The sequence below is a fragment of the Aotus nancymaae genome, unplaced genomic scaffold (genome assembly GCF_030222135.1).
Source record: "Aotus nancymaae isolate 86718 unplaced genomic scaffold, 86718_ANA_hifiasm-v0.15.2.pri h1tg000102l, whole genome shotgun sequence".
Taxonomy (NCBI): Eukaryota; Metazoa; Chordata; class Mammalia; order Primates; family Aotidae; genus Aotus; species Aotus nancymaae.
In genome coordinates, this window is record NW_026988517.1 from 2,519,519 (window position 1) to 2,537,097 (window position 17,579).

Below are 17,579 nucleotides of genomic sequence, written 5' to 3' on the forward strand. Positions count from 1 at the left end.
CGCATGCGCATTCGCGTGCCCGGCAGTTGGTGTTCTCATGCTGAGGCCATGCAGGTACATGGTGCAGGTGCTGCTGGAGCCCACCCCGGGAAAGGAGCCTGCCTGCCCTGAGGAGCGCAGGACCCCAACAGTCTTGACCTCAGTACTTACTTGAACCAATCATTGAATGGAAGGAGTCACACAACGGAAATTTATACTACATTATTACATTTGTATAAATTTCAAAGCAGGTAAAACTAAATTATGTACTTTAATGATACATTTTCACATACTAATACCATAATGCAAAGCAAGGAAAATATTACTGTAAATATCCTGACAGTGGTGTCTTAGAATGGGAGAAAAGGTGTTATAATTGGGTACAGCCATTGGCAAAGTTCTATTTTGTAACTTGGTGGTGAATTACAAGGATGTTTGATTTATTATAATTCTATTTACTATAAATTTACATTGTGCATTTATTTTTTTAAATCATTATTTGTGTTTGTATATTTTACAATAAAAGGAGGATGGGACCACAGTTGTATTAGTCCATTCTCACACTGCTATAAAGAAGTACCTGAGACTCGGTAATTTATAAAGGAAAGAGGTTTCAGTGTCTCCTAGGTTTGCAAACTGTATGGGAAACATGACTGCACAGGTCTCAGGAAGCTTACAATCATGTTGGAAGGCAAAGGGGAAGCAGGCTTATTTTGCAGGGCAGGAGCAGGAGGAAGAGAAAGAACGGGAAGGTGCTATTCACTTTTAAACCACCAGATCATGTAAGAACTCACTATCACCAGGATAGCAACGGGGAAATCCACCCACATGATCCAATCACCAACCACCAGACCTTTCTTTTAACATTTCAGATTACCATTTGACATGAGATTTTGGCAGGGACACAAATCCAAACTGTATCAACAGTAAAATTCATTCCTATTTGCTTTAAGTGTAGAGTGTTACTGCAATATGAACTAGACTTACTAACTTCTTATCAGCATAGTAGTTCATACTCACTGCTCAGGGAGGAAATGACCTTATTGAGGGGAAAATATATAAAGTTTGTTTTGGCTGAAGAAGAGTCAACCTTCTTCCTTAGCAGAATGCATAAAATACTAGTATTCCATTTATGGTAATAGGTGGCATCAAGATAGTCAAACATTTTTTTCCCCATGAGTAGTGGTCACTTTTGCACTGAAACTAAAGCTGTAAAATAGGTCTTTGTTTAACATAAAGCTCACATGACTAGTCACTTTAATACCTTATATTCCTTGTAGTATTACTATATTCCAATTAATATATAATTCTCTCAGACATAAATCAAGACAATTGTGATATTCTTATTTACTTAGCCATTTAGTATATAGAATAAATTATAACTATATCATATTCATGTATGAATGACATGGTTGAAAATGCTTTTCACTTTTAGGTAGTATTGAATAACAAACACTAATTTACTAATAAATATCAAGCAGCAACTCTGTTATAGTTTATGCTGCTGGGAACTAGGAATATAAATATTAAAATGATGTGCTTTCTGTCCTTAATTTGATTAAAATATTTGTTTCTTATGAGTTAGACTTCTGAAATTTAGTAGTTTAGGTGTAGTTCACTCAACTGTCTCAACTTAATTAAAAGAGGTATATATATACACACACACACACACACACACACATACTTTCAAATATAATTTAAATGAACTGTGTGATTTTTTTTGCTACACTTACCTGGATTATATATTTCTTACTCAGTTATAGATGTCTTAAATGATGAGGTTTCTTCATTTACGTTAGTAAACGCAACAATTGTTCTTGTCGAATTCTAGTTATTTACTAGAATAATGTTATTGGAAATGTTCATGGATTTGAGAACATTTAGAAAAGTTGGCTGGAAGTAGGAGAGAAGGAGAGGATACATCCAGTTTTGGACCCATGGCCTTTCAGTGGCTGTGTGAAAGGCACTGCTTCAAAGCTGAACCCATGGTCTTCTCCAAATTGAGTAATAATTTAAACATACAGGACTGACTAAAACTCATCAAAAAGGGATTAATTAAGGATTTATTCCTTGGATCAGATTGTTCCACATGTGAGTGATAAATGATGGTATAGGTACATAAATTATTATTAAAGATATAAATGATATTATTCAGGAAGGATGTTTTGAAAGATAAGAGTCAAGTGCCTAAATGATATATCTGAAGACACTAATATTTAGGGAAATGGCAGTGGACAAGAAGTCTACCAAGAAAATGAGAGTGAGTGGTGTCATTACACCAAGGAAACCATGTTCAGAAGGGAGTGGTTAGTTAGCAATATCAAATCCTACAAGTAAAATAAAGTAAGAATACCCATGAGAATTTGGAAACAAGGCATTCATTGATGACCTTGACAAGAACAGTTTTGAGAACTCCTGGCAGTGTTTTTCAGATTGCAACAGGTTGAAGAATGCATCATAAGTGTAGGAAGAATAGAACAATGACTCTAAGTCACTTTTTCAAGATGTTTGTCTATGCTAGAGGTAGATAAGATGATACTAAAAGAGTGACTTGAGGAAAAGAGTGTTGTTTTGCTTTTGTGATTGGAAAGACATAAGTGTATTTACACAATATTCCTAAAAAAGCTAGTAAACATATAATAATCTGAAAAAAGTGGAAGAATGATGGGTAAGAAAGGAAGAAGGAGAATCCAAAGCACAGATAGAAGGATTGGCCTCATATTGAAGGAATAATACCTCTACATTTATGATTGGATGCAGTGGACCTTATCTCCATTTGTTTGTAGTGCTTGGATGATAATTTCCATTTCTTTGTGAAGAGATAATGATCTGAGAGTCAGAAGGTGACTAGCATAGAGAGAAATGGTCGTGAAAATCCTTTCTTCCAATAATGGAAAAGAGAGCTAGAGAAATAAGAATGAATTGATCCAATCTTGAAATGTTTGCAGGAATGTGTGATGTAAAAGTAAAATTAAGCAAGGAATTTACAGCAAGAGGAGGGGCTAAAGTGGTGGGGCAGGGAATCTAGATCAGTCAGAAGTTGAATAGATTATGGCTGATAGCCATAATAGACAAACAAATTGGAGGATTGAGGGATTAAAGGTCTTGGTCAGTTTGGAGAATTACAATGACAATAAAACCTGGACAGTTAAGAAGTTGTTGCCAGCGAGTGGAATTTAAGATTTAAGAGGAAGATCATCTCTAGGTGATAAGAAGCTTCAAGTTTATACATGGCAACTGATCCTAAGAATAGAAGATTAGCAGATCTATCATATTGGCCTGTACATTCCTCAACCTACCATCTTTGTCTCTATGCATTTGTTGATCCCATTTATCTTCACTTATAACATCTGATCATTATCTGGATAATCAAAGTAAATATACCCAAAGTTCATAAGGCAACAGAAAATCTACTTCATTCAAGACTTGTCTCAATATGTCAGCCCACTGGGGTTATTTCCTACCATAATGCATGCTGTTAAATGTGTTTCTTCCTTGCTGGTCACATGAGTTACCATGGTATGCTGCAAAAGCTACATTTCCCACTATCCTGCTGTTTGTGCCACTGTACCCTTGTTTATGCTTGTGCCTGTCTTGGAAGCCTCTCATGTTTTCCTCCTCTATCTAACTCAATTATGTTTCTGAGTTAGGTGCTCTCTCTTTTGTTCTTATCACTCCCTATGTATACACCTATTTCAGCACTTAGTCCATTATGTTCACATTAAACTTTTCATATTTTACTTTTTACAAGCCTCTACACTTCTTAAAACTGATTTTTTATTTTATTTATCTCAGTGTCAAACACTATGCCTGGTATAGATCAGATATTCAATATGTCCTTCTGGAGGTAAACTAAAGTAAAATCTTGTTTATTCATTTAATGGCTATGTGGCCCAGACAAGTTATAGCTACTCTTCCCTCTGTCTTCATCTCAAATGTTGGGGAAAACATCTCACAGAGTTATTGAGGAGTTAGGTGAGACACCTAATGAGAGGAAGTACCCAATATAATGTCTGGCAGATAGAAGACTGAAATGAATACTTGCCAGCTTAATTTTCATCCAATTTGTGCCATCCTTGTATTTTTTAATTGATAAGGAATGTATGCATTGCTATTTGATGTGGGTTTTTTTTTTCATAAGAATGGCTTACTGACTCAACTAGATGTTAAAGTATCTGGAGGGTAAGGATTACATATTGTATTGGCTTATATATCTCAATATCTCACATTATCTAGCATATATTATGAATATGGATAAGTATCTACTCAGCAGATGAATATTAAACATTGTCAATCAAATGAACTACATTCATAGTTTCTGTTTGATGTCACAGCTCTGAAACAAATAAGGAAGGATGATTAATATTTTATTCCTTGAAGAAGGGCAGAGTTTTATATAAATATATGTATATTCAGTGACACAATTCAACCACAACCAACCACTAACTGAATGGGGGTTGAAAGCGCTAATTAAAATTTCTATACCATAAACAAAATGCTTTTTGACTGCAGTTAAACTGCATACAGTTTGGCTGGTACAGGAAAATTCTGATCTGGGCTACTTACTACATAAGCAGACAAGAGAAGCCACATAAATGATATCCTATCTGCAGATGCAGATATAATGCTTGATTCATTAAACCTCTCTTCTCTTTGTTCATAAGAATGACCCAGCATCATGCAGGCATAACATTCAGCTGCACATTGTATTGAAAACTGAAACAGACAAAAGCCTTGAAATTGATGACCTATCCCAATTAGTGTCACTTTCTCACATAAATATATATGATTTTCATTAAAAAGTATATTCTCAATTTACTTAGTGATTTCTTAATGATGATAGCAAAGTCTATTTCCTAAACTGTATGGTAGAAAGATTTATAAACATCCCATTATATGGAAAGAAATTGAAGCAAAAGGATCATCACAGAATAACTTAATAGTGAGTGCATAGAAATATACCTGTTCCTCAGATCTAGCCATTCAGAAAGAAGCCAGGCACAACCCTCACTCATCAAGTCCACTCCTTAATTCTGACAATTTAACACAGTACTAATCAGAAAGTTTTGAATAATATGTATGTCACAACCCCAGAATGGAGAACTGATTTGACTTGTCTATTTGTTTGTACATACTTTGAATTTTGTAAAATGACAAAATACAACTTGAAAATAAAACATTTGATTGCATGTATTCATATGTACTCTTTATGTCTTTTTATAAACCTTCATCTATATTTTAGGCAATTTTTCTTGGATTTCTAACAAATACTGAGATCAGTTTGCCTCTCCATTTACCCTTTTATAATGTTCGTGACACAGTCCTGCATAATTTGACACCTTGGAACTTTAAACAGACTCAGAATCTTTTAGACCTTCTAGCCATCATCAATTCACATAGCGTGCAGTAAATCTAGCTCAAAATAAACAACACAGATGGAATGGAAGCTTATAGTACAATAGCAGCATCCACAGATTGACAGAGCTAGTTAGGCTGCCAGATGCACAGAATGTTCTTCTAGCTACTTGTTCTTTGTAACTGGACTTGATGGAGTACATTAGTATCAAACTCCTTGCTGCTTTCCACATGCACATGCACAGAAACTCACCCTCATAAACACCCACATTCCTGTACTCTATGTGAATGGCACCATCTGCTCATGGCTTTACATGTGCTACCTAACAAACTATCCTACTGTGCTTGGTCTCACCAACTGCTTCCCCTGGAAACAGGTGACAACACTTTTTAACTTGTTCCCCCTTGGCATTATAAAATAAGGCTCTTCACAACTCCATAAGCATGTATTTTACCTGCATTTGTTAAAATTTCTGTTCTCCATTTTATTTACTGATTTCCTAGAGAATGGCAATAACGATTTTTATATCTTTCCCAAATTGAGATTTTCCTATGGAACTTCATATACTATGATTGTTTCTTCTAAGTTTTACATCAAAGCCATATATATATATAAGCAGTGGGTCCTGGGATCATTTTCCTCTTTACATACTATTTTGTAGAGTACTACATACCTATTTGCAAAATGGGGGCATAAAAAATGTGAGAATGCAATAGATGCAAAAGCCTTCATTCCTTTTCACTATTTTTTTCTATATAATTTTATTGGAAATAATGACCATGCTGGAACTGTTGAGATGGAGGTTGATGGTGATGGTTGGTGGGGGGCGTTGTATAAACATGAAATACTTTTATATGCATGTGTCTTGCCTGTAGGAGAAAGCCCATGTGTTATTCTTTTCCCAAATGCAGAATTTTTGCCTTGACCTCTTTGCCATCTCATGTGAGATCTAAATGTGTAGAAAGATATTAAAAGGATAATCCCTTTTTAACTGGCAAAATTAGATTGTAATATCTTTTCAAAGCAATACATTCACTTGAACTAGGAGTATGAAATGTCATAAGGAGGATAGATGGAATGAAATTATTGAAAGATAACCCAGGTTTGGGCTGTCCCAAATATCCCTTCCTGACCCTTTTCCACATCTTGCACCTGTCTTTATGACAATCTCTCCAGCAGGTCTACAGAAATTATATTTACCTTCTGGTAACTAGGTAACATAATCTCCTGGAGGCTAGCTAATTGCAGCCCATCATAATGTCCACATACGGTAAGTGTTAAAGTTTTCATTTCTTTCAAATTATTATGGATCAATGGAGAGGGTATTGATTTGATTCATTAACAGATTTCCAGTCTGTTCCAAGATTAATGATTACATGTATGTCACTTACATCCTTAACAAGTTATACTGTATAATCTGTTTTAACTGCTTTGTACATTGTGTATCTTTCTCAGCTGAAAGGTGTATTACCACTTCATGATTTAACAAATCTTTCTCCTCCTCTTCCTAAAACAATGAAGCTGATCTGATGGAACATATGAAAGCAGGACAAAAATGAACTGCAAAAGCTTTCTGCAGAATCTTCCAAGAACCATAGCAGTTTATTTTAGTCAGATAAATACTAGGCAATTCATCCACATTTGAAATATTCATAAGTATGGAGCAGAGGGTTGATCCTTCCTCTTGGTATTTTACACCACCTTCCTTATGTAGGAGGCACTTTATTTTTTAATCTTGATCTTTTGAATATACATATAATGAAATTCTTCTTAGAAAAGCAGGAGCAATATACATGTATCTTAATCACTGTGATTCTTACAACAGAAACCAGATAAATCTTAACTGCTCTGTAACCAAACAAATAATATAATTAAAAATACAATAACCATGTGATACTGTTTACAATGACAGTAAGTCAAACTCAGTAGGTATGCTTTTTATATCTATAATGGATAGGCAGGAGGAGAGAGAGAGAGACTCATTGTCTGGATTCTCTAGCAAGGACTCCATCTACCAATTTGAAGATGACACATTAATTTTGACAAGACAGAAGACATTTATGTATTCTAGCACCTCTATTTTCTTTTTTCCTCTTACTACTGCCACCAAGCCTACTTGCCTCCATACATTTAGGCAAATAAAGTTTTTACTGTATTCCAAACTAGAATTATTGAACCTAGGGACTGTCTATACATGCTTTCTTTGATGAAAAAGCATTTCTTCTTGTTCATAGTACTATAGATTCTATGGCAGAAATTACATTTTAAAGAATGTAATTGCTTTTACTATCCCCTTGTATTTTGAATAAGCAAAACACCAGAATCTGGAAGCTCCAAGATTCTGACAGGGACTCAGAAGCCAAACAAATTATCAGGAGATAATTCAGTTATACAATCCATTAAATAAAACAATAGAGCCTGCAGCTGAGCTATTAAAAAGAGTAGAGCAATTTTTATTTCAATAGCTACATTTCATTTCCTCTTCTGAGTGACTGCTAACAAATGGCCACTGAAAGGACTGGATAAAAAGCAGGCATCAGATGCAGGATCCATGAGTTAAACAACATTATTAGACAGAATTTCATAAAATCTAGTTGCTTTTTTGCTACTAGAAATCATGTCCTTTTGTCAACTTGTGGTCACTTCAGCACTTCTGCTGAAATAATTTGCTCCAGCTGCAGAGAATAGCTGGCCTGCAAATCAAGAACCAGAATGAGGACAGGAAGGAATAACTCAATGGCTTGGATAATGTGCAAATCACTACACTTCTTCCTATCAGTCTACTAGTTTTTTCAGAATATTTGGAAGAGGAAAGATTTATCTTTAGCAAAACAGCCAATCAGCCTCCTTCTGAAGAACTGTTTTTTTTTGATTATCTTCTCCTGAAGCCTAACCCTCCCTGCAGTAATGCTTTATAATCATGACATTATGTAATTTTTTTTTTTTTTTTTTTTTTTTTTTTTAGACGGAGTCTCGCTCTTGTTACCCAGGCTGGAGTGCAATGGCGCGATCTCGGCTCACCGCAACCTCCGCCTCCTGGGTTCAGGCAATTCTCCTGCCTCAGCCTCCTGAGTAGCTGGGATTACAGGCACGCGCCACCGTGCCCAGCTAATTTTTTTTTGTATTAATAGAGACGGGGTTTCACAATGTTGACCAGGATGGTCTCGATCTCTCGACCTCGTGATCCACCCGCCTCGGCCTCCCAAAGTGCTGGGATTACAATTATGTAATTTTTTAAACTTCTATTTCCCACCATAGAGTAGCAATTCAAACACCTAATATTAAATAGCTACTGCTTTTGTTAACTGCTCCCTAAAAAACATCCCTTAGATTTAAAAATACTCCTGAGCATTCCTGTTTATTATTCTTGCATTTCAAATGCATCTATGTGGCCTGGAATGTACACATTTACAAAATAATACATATCACTCTGTCAAGAAATGGCTTTATAGCCTCAGTTATGGAGGCAATATGGTTCCAATCAAATATGAAATATAATACTACCTATTGATTTAAGCGTAATTTAAAATGGTAGCGGCTTAACTAGTCATTCAGCATTGAACTTAACCCTGATTAGAAACTCTACTGATTTACATTGAAATCAATTAGAACTGGATCCCAACCATTTAAAATTCAGCCATAATTGAATACTCAATAATCACTTCATATATAATGCAGGTGAGCTGATAGTCTCTTCTCTTGACATGGCAATTTTCCAGGGCCAGGTGCAATCATAACTTCAACCTCATTATGTAACCTGTCACCTTCTAAAATTCATTGCTGCACTAAGTACCAAACCCAAATCTATGGTTGGAATATTTCCCTTCTCTTTTCTGTGTAAATTCACCTGGAAAATTTTGTGATTATACAGCATGTTTTTAGATACCATTGTTTTAGAAAAAGACAAAGGTAATGAATGTGCCACATACTTGTAGCACCAACTTCATTTACCTTTTCACAGAATTGTGCAATGAGATGGAGATTACTCCCATACCCCTTTCTGTTCCTCTTTTGTTACATGTTGCTGAACTGAATTTGCCAAAACTCATAATTCTGTTAACTCCTTAGATCAGAATGGAAGTTATAACATTTTATGAAATGTATGTGGGTAATTTTTACCCATCCAAAAGTCTTTAGAAGTTTGCTTCTGCTAGATGTAGACTAGTGAACCTCATGGGCTGTAGCCTAGAGAAACAAGTTTTAATTTCTGAATGGCAGGACAGCTGATCTTTCACATGTTTTATACATATAATATACACACTTTTATTATTGCTCATTTGTTGGTGGGTGGCAAAATTGTGGTTTATTTAAAATAGAATCTAATTTATGTGATATTGACTAAAAAATCTACAATGTTTAATTGTTATATCAAGCAACTGTCTTTGTTCAAATAAATAAGAAACAACTTGAATGACTTGCAAGAGGTTTTTACCTCTCTGAGAAAGAAAAACATCATGGTACAAAATAAGTGGGTTTTGAAAGCTGAATTTTAACATCTCTGATCACACGTTTCTAATTCTGCCCATAACTGGTCTCATTAGAGGTAAGGCTAAATACAAAAAGTAGGTGAAAGTTGAGAGGCTTAAAACTGGTGAAGTCACCCTTGAATGGGAATGAGTTATTTTATGGGTCTATATTCATATCTCAGAATAAGCCATTCTTTTATCATCATTAAGTCAAAAATAGTTGTAGCAGTGAACAAAATGTGTGGGGCATATTTAAAATGACAGTACACACAGACATGCTTTAAGGTTACCAAACTGCTATTGGATACAGCTAATGTGCAGCATCAGCTAAGATTCCTGATTAGTATTATGACTGCTTAAAAGAAAAATGTACCAGGCTAAACAAAGAAAGAAAAACAAAATAAAAAATAAAATCTAGCTAAGCCATCTTTTCACTTTTATTTCATCAGAGAGAAACATTTAACACATTTATTTTGATAAGCAGTCAGAAAGTGCTAATTAAGTTCTTGTCAATAAAACCTCTGTCTTCTCACCATGGCTCATAAATTTCAACATTTAGAATATGCTAACACAGCTTAGTAACTTCATCATTTTGACAAAAAACATCACAATATTAGTACAAAGTGTTTAGATCAAATTGCTTTTATGGCCTCTAAAGAGAGACCTTTGTGTCAACATCTCTTGTCAAGAGAAACATAATTCCCTGTGTCAGATTATCACTCTACTTTATATCTAAATCCAGAGCATAGCTAGTGTGGGAGCTTAATAAGTGGTTAAAAATCTGTTTCTGAAGTACTGTTTCCACTAAAGAATATTTTAAGAAAGGTCCTACCCTGCAATTATTTTTACATTTTTTTCTAGGATGAGAAAATAATAAACATGGACAGTTAACCCCTAGACAAAGTTTTAGCATCCAACTTACCTGACAAGATTTTCCTTGTCTCCAGGTCCACTGCAAAGTTGCATAACAGTTCTTCAATCTTCAGCCTTGGGCTTCTTTTGCAACACAGACTGCCTTTGTCTTCTCTCTCTAGGAACTCTTTCTAGCCATACAAGGGATAATAAAATGAAACATAACAATTCAAAATCAGGATATACAGGAACAATTTTAAGCAAAAATATTTCTCAAACTTAACACTGTGTAAAGTGCTTAATTTATTCCAACCTCATGTTTTTCTTCCTCAAGAGAGAAGCTGTGTTTTCTTCTGCTGGTTCTCTGAAGAAAAAATATACATATATCTAATGTTTATTCAATGATAAAAATAGGAGAGAGATCCAAGATGGCTGATGATTAGCAGCTCGGGCACGTACCTCCCAGTGAAAGCGCAAAGAACGAGAGGACGCCACACTTTCAGACGAATATTAGTTGCTCACGGACCACGAGATTCCCAGTGGAGGAGCTCCACGGGTCGCCAGGGCGACTCTTGTGGCCGGCGTGGCGGTTTTGCTGGTGCCTTAGCACGCCAGTTCTTGGTGCAGAGTCCGGATATTCCCGGGCAGAAAAGCACCATCAATCTTAACAACGCTCTTTTGGCCGGCTCAGTGGATTGCTCAGATTTCGGCGCAGGGAATCAACAAGTTGGACGTCAGAGACCCAGTTAGAAAGTCGGTAATTATAAAGACGACAGACGGACAAATATATAATGAAGGGAAGAAACCAGCGTAAAAAGGTAGAGAATACTCAAAATCAGAATGCCTCTCCCTCTACAGGGGATTGCAATTCCTCATCAGTAACGGAACAAGGCTTAATAGATTACACCGGTATTCCAATAACAGAAGCAGGTTTCCAAACGTGGGTGATAAGAAACTTCTGTGAATTAAAAGAACTTATTCTAACCCAATGCAAAGAAACTAAGAACCTTGAAAAAAGGTTTAACGAAATGTTAATGAGAATGGACAATTTAGAGAAGAATATAAGTGAATTGATGGAGCTGAAAAACACAACACGAGAACTTCGCGAAGCTTGCACAAGTTTAAACAGTCGAATTGATCAAGCGGAAGGAAGGATATCAGAAGTCGAGGACCAGCTCAGTGAAATGAAACGAGAAGACAAGAATGCAGAAAAAAGGATGAAAAGGAATGAGCAAAGTCTCCAGGAAATATGGGACTATGTGAAAAGACCTAATTTACGTTTGATAGGTGTACCTGAATGTGATGAAGAGAATGAATCCAAGTTGGAAAATACTCTTCAGGATATCATTCAGGAAAATTTTCCCAACCTGGCAAGGCAGGGTAATATTCAACTCCAGGTAATACAGAGAACACCACAAAGATATTCTTCAAGAAGACCAACCCCAAGGCACATAATTGCCAGATTTATTAGGGTTGAAATGAAGGAGAAAATACTAAGGGCAGCTAGAGAGAAAGTTCAGGTTACCCATAAAGGGAAACCTATCAGACTTACAGCAGATCTCTCAGCAGAAACCCTACAAGCCAGAAAAGAGTGGGGACCAATATTTAACATCCTTAAAGAAAAGAACTTTCAACCCAGAATTTCCTATCCAGCCAAACTAAGCTTTATGTGCGAAGGAAAAATTAAATCTTTTGCGAACAAACAAGTACTTAGAGAGTTCACCACCACCAGGCCTGCTTTACAAGAGCTTCTGAAAGAAGCACTATACATATAAAGGAACAACCAATATCAGCCTTTCCAAAAATATATCAAAAAGCAAAGAACTTTAACACAATAAAAAATTCACATCAACTAATGGGCAAAACAGCCAGCTAGCATCAAATGCTGGTATTAAACTTACATATATTTTAATTGGATAAAAAGCCAAAACCCATCGGTATGCTGCATCCGGGCCCATCTTACATGAAACAATACACAAAGACTCAGAGAGAAGGAGGAAGATTTACCAATTGAACAGAGAGTAAAAATAAACTAATAAACAAAAAGCAGCAGATGCAATTCTCACCTCTGATAAAGTAGACTTTAAAGCAACAAAGATCAAAAGAGGCGAGGAATGACATTACATAATGGCAAAAGGATCAATGCAACAAGAAGAGCTAACGATTCTATAGATCAACGAGATAGAAAATTAACAAGGACATTCAGAACTTGAACTCAGACCCGGAACAAGTAAACTTAATAAATATTTATAGTACTCTCCACTTCAAATACACAAAACATACATTACCACCTCACACCTATTCCAAAGGTGACTATATAATTGGAAGTAAATCACTCCTCAGTAATCGCATAGCATTTTACAGGTTTAAATTAAATATTGGTTGGCTGTTTGTTTGTTATCTTCTTCCCTTACTCCTTCCTGATTACATCATTAAGTATAATTATCAGTATAAAAGAGGTTTTTAATACCCATTACTAAATTGCATTCTAGCCTGGGCAAGAAAGCAATATTCCCATTCTCTCTCCCTCTTTCTTTTCCTTCTCCCTCCTCCCCATTCTCTCTCTCTCTTTCTCTTCCTTTTTTCTCCTTCCTATTCTCTCTCTCTCTTTCTCTTTAAAAAAAAAAAAAAAAAAAAAAAAAAAAAAAAAATTTCCTCTGTTCAACATTCTTGCTTAAGTTAGGTCCTTGAAAACTTAGCTATTTCTAATTAATACTATATAGGACCACTGTATTTTGTTACCATTTATGCAACACAAATTAAAAAGTAACAAATTCGATATACTTTGCAGTACTTTACTTGTAAATCACCATGTAACTGATTGAAGAATTGTACAAAATTATTTTAAAGGATTTTCTCAACATTTCTTAATTATCTATAATTATGATTTACTCAAAGCATTTAAGGTTTCATAACTTATCACAAATGACTTCTACAGCTGAAATGCTAAACCTGGGATCAACTACACACATCGTTTGCCCACATGTCTGCATTTGCATTCATGTTTATGTAAACAAATAATTTCTAAGCTACCAAAAAGAGCAGAATGAAGAGGTCTCACATATCCTAATTCCTAATTAATGTAAAACCAATTAAAATGTCTTATGAAAGATCATTTTAAACTAATTCATCTAAAATTCTCATCCTATATTTCAGAATACATTTACCATTCCAAAGATCGAATAGAAATGTTTCAAAGAACTCTAACTGCATGGGTATTTGCTGCCAATATGTTAGAAACTTCTGCCAATCACAGCACAGTCTCTGTATAGATTTTGTAATTCTCATTTGCAGACCACTGTTCCATAGAGAGTGGAAGAGAAAGCAGGCCCTGCTCCCAAAAATTACTGAGACAGCTGAGATTAAGGAACATTCCCAAGCTAGAGTAGATAATAAATAATTCTAAACAGAATTCCATTATACTCTAAATATATTCATTTTTTCTTACATTACTGATATTTCACTTCTTTATGATACCAAGCCCACTGTCATTTCATGCCACAGCTAACTCATACCATGTAATCTGTCCTGAGACAACCGAGAGTCAAGTAAATTATTCATTTCTAAAGAGTAAATTTATGAATTATTGATGTGTCTCTTTTTATATTGGAAATCAGTGTGTTTTAATTATATTACCAACATAATTAGGAAGAAAAGTGGAGAGGATACTGAGAAAAGGCCTTTAAATGCAGACCCTACATCTCCAATTCTTACCTCAAAAGAACAATACTGAGACTTGCTCCTCCAAATGTCAATCTTGACCCATAACCACTGGCATCTCTTGAGTGGCTACAAGAAATACAGAATCTCAGGCTCACTCCCGCACATGAATTACAATCTCTTTTAACAAGAATCCTAAGTAGACGAAACACACATAAGTTTAAGGACATCAATGTAGCCCCTCAAGGGGTCCTGTGGATGGGACAGCTAGGGTCCCTCCAGCCCTAGATGTGCCACAGGACCAAGGGCTTTTGAAGGAAATCGATTGCAGGTGTGTTGCGCCTGTCTTGTTTCTCAAGGAGTGACCCACCTCGGGATGGGCAGGTGATTATGACACCTGCAGGTGGGAGACAGACCCCATTACACTGAGGCTTTAGAAAGCACCAGGCAAACAAAGAACGTGGGGCGCCACAGCCCCTAAACTGAGCCAAACGCAGATCGCAGCTGAAGGTAAGCAAACTACAGAGAAATGGCACTGGAGTGCACTGGCCACACTCGTGTCAGCATGACACACCCACAAACACACGCTCACACTCATCAACACACTCAGAAAGATACACGCATATACACGCTCACACACACAAAGACACACAGAGACATCCACCACTTGCACGGAAACACACCGCCAGGCAGCTCCTGAGGCTGCGGTGTACTGCTCTCTGCCGGGAAGCCTCTCGGGGACAGAGCAGCCCCGCCGCTGGCAGGCAGGCCGTACCTGGAAATCTCAGCCAGGAGGACTTTGAGCGAGGGGTAACTTCACACTATCTGGGCAGGCCTGAGGCATCGTGGGGATTCTTGTGGATCACCGTGGACATCCTTGAAGCCCCTTGCGACCTTTTCTCACCCGGGTTCGGGCTGCCGGATTCCTAAAATCGCAGGATGTGGTGATGATCCCGCGGAGAGGGAGGGTCGTTGCCAAACGCCGAGGCACTGTCACAGAGTGCCCCTGCTTTGCTAAGCAGCTGAGACCGTTCCCCAGGCAACGGTGGCTGTCACTGTGACGTGAGCCTCGGCTCAGCGCTGGCGCTTGTGACAGGCTGCTTGCGCATGCGCTTTCGCGTGCCCAAGCAATGTTGGTGCTGTCCAGCTGCTGCCAGACAGGTACACGTTGGAGTGGGTGGCAGGGGCGGTGCCAGGAAGGAGGCTGCGTGCCACCGCACCAGAGACACAGGCCTGGGAATTGAGATTTTCTCCTCTGCTAGTAGCATCTCCCGGGAAAACCAATAATGATCCTCCCTGTTACCTCAACATCCACATTCGTGAAAAAGGCGCTGGTGAGGGTGATACTTTCACAAAGCCACAGTCCATATACACCCTACAAAGCTCTGAACTTGTGCACTGGCGGGCCAGGCAGCGGATTTCTCCCCAAAGTGTCTGAAATGCTCTCTGAATGGAGGGAAAAGAGGGGAGCGGCACAATGGACAGCGTCTGGATCTCAGGCCAGTTCCCACAGCAGCTTAGGAAAGCAGGCGGCTCCCTGGGCTGGAGAAGGCTCGATGCCCAGTAAAGACCTCGGCAGCAGCTGCGGGAGAGAACCCAGCTGATCAGCGAGAAGTCGGGTTAGGACCACACAAGTCCGAATAGGACACGGAAGAGGTGCACTTTACAGCGCCATGCCCTCCTCACTGCCCAACCTGGACCTGCCCCTCCTGTCCCTCTCCAGACTCAATTCCCATGGCAAGGAAGTGCAGGCAATCGGTAGCTAATATCGCTGTGGAAGCGGTGAGGTCCACACTGCCCTGGCAAACCCTCCTGTGTTGACCGCCTCCTCGTATTTCACCTGCTGGGATTCTAGTTCAGCCGACTTGCCACTAACGGGTGGGGAAGCTTTAAGAGGTACAGTTTCCAGCCCCTGGCTAGGCGTGAGCCTCTGCTCTTCCCCCAGAACTGTGCCCCTTCCCCGATCCCATGACATGCTGGGATTGTAGTTTTGAAGCACTTTAAAACACCGGCGAGAGCGGTGAAGAGACCACAAGTCCCAGAATGCACAGCGAGGCCAGCACAGCCCGGCTTCCCCCCTCAGGACTGTGGGCTGCCCCACGTTCCTGCTGGCTGTGATTGTAATCTTGCTGCCCTGCGATTAAAAACCTGGAAGCTGGGCCGGGCTCAAGCCTGTAATCCCAGCACTTTGGGAGGCCGAGGCGGGTGGATCACGAGGTCGAGAGATCGAGACCATCCTGGTCAACATTGTGAAACCCCGTCTCTACTAATACAAAAAAATTAGCTGGGCATGGTGGCGCGTGCCTGTAATCCCAGCTACTCAGGAGGCTGAGGCAGGAGAATTGCCTGAACCCAGGAGGCGGAGGTTGCGGTGAGCCGAGATTGCGCCATTGCACTCCAGCCTGGGTAACGAGAGCAAAACTCCATCTCAAAAAAAAAAAAAAAAACCTGGAAGCTAATGAAAGACGACAACTCCCAGTATGCCAGGCGTAGCTACGGCTTTTGAATCCGGACCTCCGCGCGTCCAGAGCAGTTCTGCCATGTCAAGGGTTCCTAGATGTTCCCAAACCCCTCCTGCCTGTCACAGCGGGACAGGACTGCTGGTCTTACCTTCTAATTATGCCATAAATCTTCTTAACATGCTGGCTTCATGCTCAATCAGTGAGTTTGATTTATCACTGAGCAGCAGGGGACCTGGAGCTGCTCACAAACCTGTCAGGGTTGCCATAGAAATGATCCTCCCTCTGTAGCTGGACTCACCCCGTCCGCTTCCTCCACCCCATCCCTTCTCCTCCTTCCCTCCTTCCCTCGACCCCACCTCTCCCCTCGGCCCTGCCCCTTCCCTTCCCTCAGCCCCTCCTCTCCCCTGGACACTGCCCCTTCTCCTCTCCCTGCCCCTAAAACGCTCTCTCGGACATGCGCAGTGTAGTCCCTGTGTAGAAATGGGGTTAATGGCCACGTGTCTGACAGTTCTTGGACTTCTTGGGATCCCACACTGACAGCTCCCTCGTGAATGTCTGAAACCCTCAGGTCACTGACAGAAATGAATATACACCGTCCCTGAACCTGCACTTGCCTTTTCAAAGCCACAATTTCCTCTATTATCTGGGCTGTCACAAATCCTCCTATGCACCCCAAGGGCGCCCTTTGGACCTCGAGGCATCAGCATGGCCCACTACTGGGTCAGGCCTCGAACAGGGACGCTCCTGTCATTCTAATAAAATGTAGAAAACGTCACAGTGAAAAGCCTGGCCCTGCTGCATCCA

The 17,579-nt window shown here is 39.0% G+C and overlaps 1 long non-coding RNA gene across 1 annotated transcript; it reads right to left on the reverse strand.

The window, feature by feature from the left end:
- Nucleotides 1-231: 231 nt before the first annotated feature.
- LOC135272046 (uncharacterized) lies at nucleotides 232-17,110 on the reverse strand. Its single transcript, XR_010340153.1, has 6 exons — nucleotides 16,924-17,110; nucleotides 15,089-15,895; nucleotides 14,368-14,442; nucleotides 10,967-11,017; nucleotides 10,724-10,844; nucleotides 232-8,028 (listed from the first exon to the last, which is right to left on the reverse strand). It is a non-coding gene; the product is annotated as an uncharacterized LOC135272046 (long non-coding RNA).
- Nucleotides 17,111-17,579: the final 469 nt, after the last annotated feature.